The 8,900-nt window shown below is 28.9% G+C and overlaps 1 protein-coding gene and 1 long non-coding RNA gene across 2 annotated transcripts in view; one reads left to right on the top strand and one right to left on the bottom strand.

The window, feature by feature from the left end:
- LOC126894158 (uncharacterized) overlaps positions 1 to 8,900 on the top strand; it is a 55,839-nt gene that overhangs the window by 24,672 nt on the left and 22,267 nt on the right. The window lies entirely within an intron of this gene.
- The window catches only part of LOC126894166 (uncharacterized), a 14,875-nt gene that overhangs the window by 4,695 nt on the left and 1,280 nt on the right, over positions 1 to 8,900 (bottom strand). The window lies entirely within an intron of this gene.

Raw genomic sequence — 8,900 nt, 5'->3', positions numbered from 1 at the left:
AAAATTTTACATTATATTATAGAATTTAACGATACAGTCATGAAATGATAAAATAACCTAAGGTTAATGAATTTAGTATTAAATGATTATATATTACTAAATATTTCAAATAATTTTACTCTACATAAAAGAAATCTAAGAGTAAATTTAGATAAAGAAACTTACTTCCTTAACTGTATAGCAATATTTACTAACAGTTTTAATGTGTAAAATTAATTTTATTGGTGTTTACATTTCCGTTAAATCACTTAAATTGGGTAACTATTAATACAAACTGTTAACCACTCTTGCATAATTATTTTTCATTTCTACTCAAAATAATTCACTTTGTAGAAATTGTTTAAACTTTTTCGACTTGTATTTCTGACGTTTTGTTTGTTTCTGTAATTTTTTTATCGTCATAGGTATTTTCTTCTTCAATTGTATTCACTTCTTTGCTGGTTTCGTCATCTTTCTTGTCGTTAATTGTTATATCTCGAATAGATCGCCTAGGACATGGTCGCCACTGACCTTTTGGAGGGAAGTTTTTGGTTTTAGTCAACAATCGAGTTCCAGTCAGAGTTATTAATAGGGCGCCTGTAGGAGCTGTTAACAAGATAGCTAATATACAAATCATAACAATAGTTTGAGCAAACTTAACGTTCTCTAGATTTCCATCTTCTTTTGTCATTTCTAACACAGCTGGTACTAAAGCAGCTTATAAATCAAAATATACAATCAACTAGCAGTTTTTAATCTAACAAAGAAGAAAATACAAATATGTTTTTTTTACTTTATTGAAATTATATTTTTACAAAAATTACACCTCAAATAATATAAATACTGAATATTAATTAGATTCATTTAAATAATAATATTATCTCTCTATAGAAAATAATAATAGAATAAATAATTATGACTGATTCAGAATGTAAAATGGTATCGGGAGAGAGTATACATATTATGAAAAGCTAAAGAACTGAGCTAAATAATAAGCATGGACTGGTGATAAAGTATGACCAATATAAGACGACAAAATTTAATTATAAAATTTCTGGTAAAATTTAAAATTATCATATTTAACATATTTTACACTTAAAACAATTGTAATGTAAAAATTAAATAATTTCAGGTTTCAAAACCTCTTAAATAAACATAATAATTCAAATACTTTTTCAGTATCTATTATTTTAGCTTCGATAGGAAGCTGAGAAGGTATTGGTTTTACTATAATGTGTTTTTTTTTCGTCTGTTCACTTTTTCTCAACTCTAAGCAAGCGAAATGAGATAAATCTCTAAAAAAAATTATAAATTTAAAAATCGTTAAATTTCGACATTTATTCAATTTTTTTTAAATTAAAACTACTATAACATTTTTAAAAATTATCAAATCAACATATTTATTTTTTTTAGATACATGAGATATTTACCTATTGTTTTGTACATTTTTTTATACATCTGACCCTTTACCTGTCGACGCGGGGGAATTCATAATGACAACTATTTCACCAAAAATTAACTTTTTCAACTTAACTTTTGAAAATGGCACGAAAATACTGACACTTGTATATAAATACATCTTAAATTAAAGCTTATGTAATATACTTAATTATAAAAAAAAAAATTCGATCTTCATTTTGTCTTCGTGGTAAAAATGGCTACCGTATTCAAAACTGTACTATTTTTGTATTAAAATTCTAGATTTTGTATTTTATTTAATTTTAATAGACCTTGTTACGACGTACGTTATCATATAGTTTTTATTAGTATTATTATTGTGATGAGCAGACGATCGGTTTTACTCAGCGGAGATAACCCAGTCTCCTAATAAATGCCTCACTATGCACATAAACAGGCACGTAGACAGAAAATGTTTATTGGAGGGGCCAACAATTTTGTATTGTTTTGTATCATTTTCCATAATTTGTTTCCCATGAAAAGCTTGTGGGGGGCTCCCTCCACTCCTCCTTAGACAGTATCCCATTCTATTAATCTTACAAGTTCAAAATTTTACCATTGGTTGGTTAAAAACAAATTTTTTTCGTATAAAGTATACTAATTATTACAGTATTATAAAAAATTGATAGTACCTATAATTAAAAAAAAAAAAAAAATACTTTCATCTTAACTATCGGGATGAATTTTTCATATTGTGAAAAATAAATAAAATAATGATGTGAACATAAGCTGATTTAATTTTTCAACTTTTAAGCTATTAAGAAAAAATAATTTATACCTAAATACTAATAACAAATAAGTTGTAAATAATTGTTAAAATAAATATAAATCATAAACAATGTAAAATTTATTTTATTTAAAATTAAAAACAATTCCTGCCTTTTTCAGTCATATTTTTATTACTATTATTTAGAGAACGCAAATAACAAATTAACAAAAACAAATAAATTACCTATTGTAACTACTAAATTATAAAAAAAGAAACAGATTAAAGATAACATTTATCAAAAAAATTTTCATAAATTATTACTCTATCGAATTTTGTAATCAACTAGATTCTATTCAATACAGATATTTGGTAGTTTGTTATCATTTGTTGGTGGAACAGAGTTAAAAAAAATTTACCTACGACCACATTTGGAGTAACTGCTATTCCATTTAATATTATTACGTCAGAACGTTATCTTTTTCAAATAACGTTTTCTATGAATATAAAAATGAAAATACAGCCATATTATTATGGCTGTATTACCCAATAGTAATCACAAATTAATAATAATTTCAATGTATTAAGGCCTAACACGTTTTTGATGATTCGTAAAAATAAATGAATTTTAAATTGGGGGAGCCGGTCCTGGGTCACATTAAATCTGAGGGGGCCCGGCCCACCCATATCTACGTGCCTGCACATATAGCAAAATTTCGTTTTATTAATTTATAGTTAAGCTACCTAAGTAATCTTCTTCTCGTAAAAAGAAAAATACAGTCCACATTCGCAATATTTGTTCCAATTACGTGCCGTTAGATATGTGGAATGAAATTCAACAGGTCCAGTCCGCCATGAAAACAAGGCAGATGAAGTAAAAAATAATAATGAGAATTTCCCCTATCGAGTAGAGCTTGAGGATACTTACTTTAAAGCAGTAACAGAGACAGAGAAAGTATTAAACCCTAATATACAGCAAGGTCTTGTGAAAACAGCGCAAAATACAGGGACGCAATCGATAATTAATATAGCTGCATTGAATATACCGTTTTTTAGTGGCAAAATGAATATACATATATATAAAATATAATATATAAAATGAATATGAATATAAATGAATAGTGGTTAGCCTTTTTTATGTTACAACGCCTGGTACATTTTTATGCGGATATAACGCCAGTTCAAAAATTCTTTTAGTAAGGACCCCTTTACTATTGCACATAGTGAGTTCAAATCTGAATTGAGAAACGTTGAAGTCGTGGGAGATAAAATCACCAAAGGATTAAATAACAACTGTCAAGGAATTAACATTTTTAGGCGAACGTTTTCAAATAATGGAATCAATAGAATCATGGCAATGCAGTAATAATAATTTATCGACTGTTGACAGGTAAAGTAGTTTATAAAACATACGAACAATCATTGTAAAGCGATGACTCTGTCAATTACTCTGATAACTACAGCAATTAAGTGTTCTGTTTGTAATCAGCCGCATACTATTTATAAGTGTCCATATTTTATTGCGCTGTCGGTAGCCGAGTGCATATCTAAAGTAAATACAATAGGTCTGTGTAAGATTTTTTTACGGAAACACAACAAAATAAAATGTTTCAGTAGATATTCGTTAAAATGTAATAATCTAATAATACGTTGTTACATTTTGTTGTGAACTGTATGTCTTTTTTCTGGTTAAACAGATTTTTGGGGTTTTATTATTACTAAATTTTAAGTATCACTATGAACGTTAATATATCAATTTTTATTTGTTTAAATTACAACTCTATGCTAAGAAGGCACGTCGCCGACTGACTCAATTAAAAGTGGTGGTCAACGACCGTTCACGTACATGTTGATAACAATAGTCGGACCTAACATAGCGGGCGCCTTAAAACACTGTTTTAAATTAAAGATTATTAAACAAATCAAATAAACAAAAAAAAAACAAAATACTACAAATAAACCAAAAGAATAAAACTTATCAAATAGATTTAACAATTAGTATTCGACAATAATCATCAAAAAAACACACATTTGGACTCTCATAATTTATCTACACAAAATAAATATAAATAAATTAACAAATAAATAATCAAAAAATATTTAATTTTAAAAGTATGAATCATTGAAGCAATTTAACTCATTGTTTGGTTGCCCTCAAAAGATAACGGACATAATATTTAATGTCGTATCGCTCTATTGGTTTCATCGTTTGTAGTAGTAATGGGAAATATCGAATAGTAACTATCGAACTATTCGATAGTCATTCAAAATGTATTCGAATAGCAAAAATATTCGATAGTTACACATATATTCAAATATTTTTAAAAACTATTCGGTACATCCATTCGAATATTTTTTAAAATATTTGAAAATGCCTATCATTAATTTTTTTTATTATTAATTGTATCCTATTTATAACCGTAGTACCCTGAATAAACAGTTTTATACAACCTTATTTAGTCGTTAGTGTTATTAAAACAGCAAAAATATAAATCTGACTATAATTTTACATAAGACCAATGTTTTAAAAAATTTAACTTGACATATTTTTTTTTACGAAACATTTTGTTGTAAAATGATTATTTCGAGAATTAATAAAATTCCATACGTTTGATCTATTTTTTTTGTGCATTTTATAGAGAAAATAAATTATACACTCAACTGTTTGTTTGCGCTGTCCTCTTTATCGGTGTTATGCCTTTACATGACAAAAGAGCAGGTAATGCTAGACTAAGAACTGTACACAAGGTATTAAGTGTAAAATAAGACTTTAGTATTTACGAAAGAGGGGCTTACGAAAATAGGATATAAAGGGAGATACTTCTGTTGCGCATAGAACAAACCTTTCCGATAAAACTGAAAATATATCATTATTCATCGGAAAAAAGTACTGCTTTTTAATTTTCAACCCATATATATCAGTGTTTACCAACGACTCGCAAACTAAAAATAAATAAAATGGTACTATTACTGTTATTAATTGTATAATAATTTATTTTAAGTATTCGTTAATTATCTTCTTATTATAATTAAGTGTACTGAATAAAAATTTTAATTAGAACTAATCGAATATTTTTTGAAACCATTTGATAGCCCATTCGAATATTTTTTAAAACTATTCGATAGTTTTAAAAAACTATCGAATACTATTAGACAGTTTAAAATATACAAAATTGCCCATCACTACTTTGTAGTCTTAATTGTCGTAGAACGTATAACACCATCTTTACCGTTAGTACGCGACCCAACTTCCAATTCAATGACGCTACATTTTCATCGCGTAACAAAACTATAGTGCCCACGTTAATATTAGGACCCTTGGCAGTGGACCACTTCACCCTTTCCTGTAATTGAGCTAAATAATCGTGTCTCCATCTCTTCCACAACATTTGGGAAAAATGACGCACACGGCGCCATCGACCTAACCGATTGGTGGAATAAATCGCCATTCCACGCCTTTTTCCGCAACATGCTGAATCAGCTGATTTTTGTGCTCTTCAGATTGAAATAAATCGTAAACTTCTTTTAAATATTTATTAGCTTCTACGAAATTTGTAGCAATATCGCTGTATAAGATTTTTGCAATCCCGCGTCTATTAAAAAATCTACCTCATGCATTTAAAAAAAAACGGTAGCACCGTGGGGTACAGTGTAGACGAGGCATAATAAAAAATTGAAAATATTCAATAAATGATAAATATATAAATAATTTTAATGATTTACTTTAACTAAATGAACCAGTCAAAACAAAGTTGTTAAAAAGATTGACTCAATCGAGCTTATTATAAAAAATAATTAAAATTGTAAAAATCCATTGTTAATTCAGGAGAAACTATCATTTTTTTTAGAAATGATTTATATAGCAACATGTTACCAACAAATTTGTAATATAATAGTCTAGTAGTAGCACACACAAATAGAGTAAAAAAAATTATTAAATTACAAAGTAAAATGATTTAATTTTGTAGTTGAAACCTATCATATCAAACTTCATTCGTTAATAANAATAAAAGTAGAGGAACCCCATCCTCGTCGCCACTTAGTACAATGTGTAAGATGTCAAGATTTTGGTCACAGAAAAAATTTCTGCAACCATCAATTACGTTGTGTTAAATGTGGAGAAACACATTTGACTCAAAATTGTACAAAAACACCTGATCAACCACATGCATTATGTCAAGGACAAAATCCTTCGAGTTACTGAGGTTGTACAGTCTACAAGGATCTCTCGAAAAAACAGAAATCAACCACTTACAAAAATACTCAAGAACCGAAAACACAAAGTCCTAATTCAAATATTGCAAATGAGCCTTTAGGTCACACCTCACAACAAACGTTTTCAAATACACAATATCAAACAAAAAACGTACGTCCAAGTACTGACTAACGACAACACTCAAGATTCAAAAAACCTTACAAACCAACTATCAACATTTATTAATGATTTCAAGTCATTAATTAACCCACTACTTACTCTTCTCACCACTGTTATAAACAAAATACTATTAAAAAATGACTAACTCTAACAATAACATACCTAAATTAACTATACTTCATTGGAATGCAAATGAAGTAAACTAATATAAAAACGAATTATAGCATTTTCTCTTCGAAAAAAAATTGATATTGCACTAATTACAGAAACACATTTAACACACAAATCTAATTTTTAAATCAATGACTATACACTTTATAAAACCGACCATCCAGACGGCACAGCATATGCTGGTGCTGCAATACTTATTTCTTCTAACATTCAGCATTATCAATCACCTGGATTTCAAGAAAATATTTTACAAGCAACAGTTATTAAAATAAAAATAAAAAACATACTAACTTCAATCTCGTCTGTTTACTGGCCACCAGGTCAAAACATAAGCTCTAATGATTTTAATAAATTTTTTTCAACGTTAAATCACTCATTTAATGCTGGAGGCGACTATAACGCTAAGCTCAATCTTTGGGGAAGTAGAACCTCCAATCATAGAGGAAACACCCTTCATACTTTATTAATAAATAATAATTTTTCATACATATCATCTTCAGAACCAACCTACTAGCCAACACATACTACAAGGTTACCAGAAATAATAGATTTTTTCGTTACCAAAATACCCGCTCATATACATACAAGTATTTAAAATGTATCTGATTTATCAAGTGATCATTCTCCAGCAGTACTTTTTATGAAATAAAAGCTATTATTTAACACAATACCATCTCTTTCTTACGGGCCTGTGAATTGGAATAGTTTCAAACAAAACCTAGACAACAAAATTACTTTAAAAATACCCCTTAAATCTCAAGAAGATATAGATTCAGTAGCTCACTCCATCACACAAATTATTCAGCAAGCAGTTACTATTTCATCAACAATTAATTATTGAAAAAAGGCGAGCCAGAGCTAAATGGTACAATACTAGATTACCAAGCTAAAAACAGTACTTTAATAGGCTAGCAAATGCTTTAAAAAAGAAACTATCTGTTTTCAAAGCAAATCAGTACAAACTATAGCTTAACTATTTAAATCAAAATAATGGTTCTCTTTGGGAAGCAACTAAAAGGCTCACAAAAAAAAAAAAAGAAAATATACCACCAATACGCCAAGAAAATGGCAGCTTAGCATAAATTAGATAATCCTAAACCGATAACGCCGATCAGTATAATAAACCGAAATTCAATTTTACAAANAGATAAAGCCAACATGTTTGCGGCACAATTGGCAAGAACATTCACTCCCAATACTAATTTATAATCTGATAGTAATTTCAATGAAGAAATAAAAACCTTCTTAACAACTCCACTACCAATGGTTTTACCAGCCAAATATACAACTCCAGGTGAAGTAGAGTATTTAATAAAAAACTTCTTCTAGGCAAAGCACCCGGTTATGTACTAATTACCAATAAAATTTTTAAAAATGTATCACAAAAAACCATGCTTTTGTTAACCTACATTTACAATGCGATGCTAAGTTTTCATATTTTCCTATAATCTGGAAATTTGCAACTATTATTTTAATATCAAAGCCAAACAAACCAAAACATCTTTCTACGTCTTACAGACCAATAAGTTTATTACCAGTATTAGGAAAACTTTTCGAAAAAATATTACTCAGAAGACTACGTCCTATTCTATCATTACATACATTGTACCAAATAGTCAGTTTGGGTTTCGCAACAGACATTCAATAATACATCAAATACACCGACTAACTGATGAAATTGCAACAACGCTTGAAAATAAACATTATTGTGCCGGTCTATTTTTGGACATAGCTCAGGCCTTTGATAGGGTTTGGTATGAAGGCATACTATTCAAATTAAAACACTATTTACCTGCTCCATATTTTCTAATTATAAAATCATATTTGGAAAACAGACACTTTGTCGTTCGCCAAGGAAATTAATTCTCGTCATACCAAATAATAAATGCAGGTGTACCTCAAGGAAGTGATTTATCACCAGACCTTTATAATGCATTCACTGCCGATATCCCTTAAACTGATAAAACAATTTTAGCCACTTACGCTGACGATTTATTGTATTGTATCGTATTGTCAATTAATAGTGATCCTAACGCAGCCAGTCTTTCACTCCAATATCATGCCAACCTTTTTTTTTTCACCATCCGGCATATTATGGACCGCCCTGGAACTACCGCGAGGTATTGCTTCAGGGGGGCTATATAAGTACGGAAAAAATATTACCGGAATGTATAATAACGGAAAGTAATAATTCTGAACTAATATTTACGG

This window comes from Daktulosphaira vitifoliae, unplaced genomic scaffold, assembly GCF_025091365.1.
Source record: "Daktulosphaira vitifoliae isolate Bord-2020 unplaced genomic scaffold, ASM2509136v1 Scaffold_1, whole genome shotgun sequence".
Lineage (NCBI taxonomy): Eukaryota > Metazoa > Arthropoda > Insecta > Hemiptera > Phylloxeridae > Daktulosphaira > Daktulosphaira vitifoliae.
This window is presented reverse-complemented; position numbering and strand designations above follow the sequence as displayed.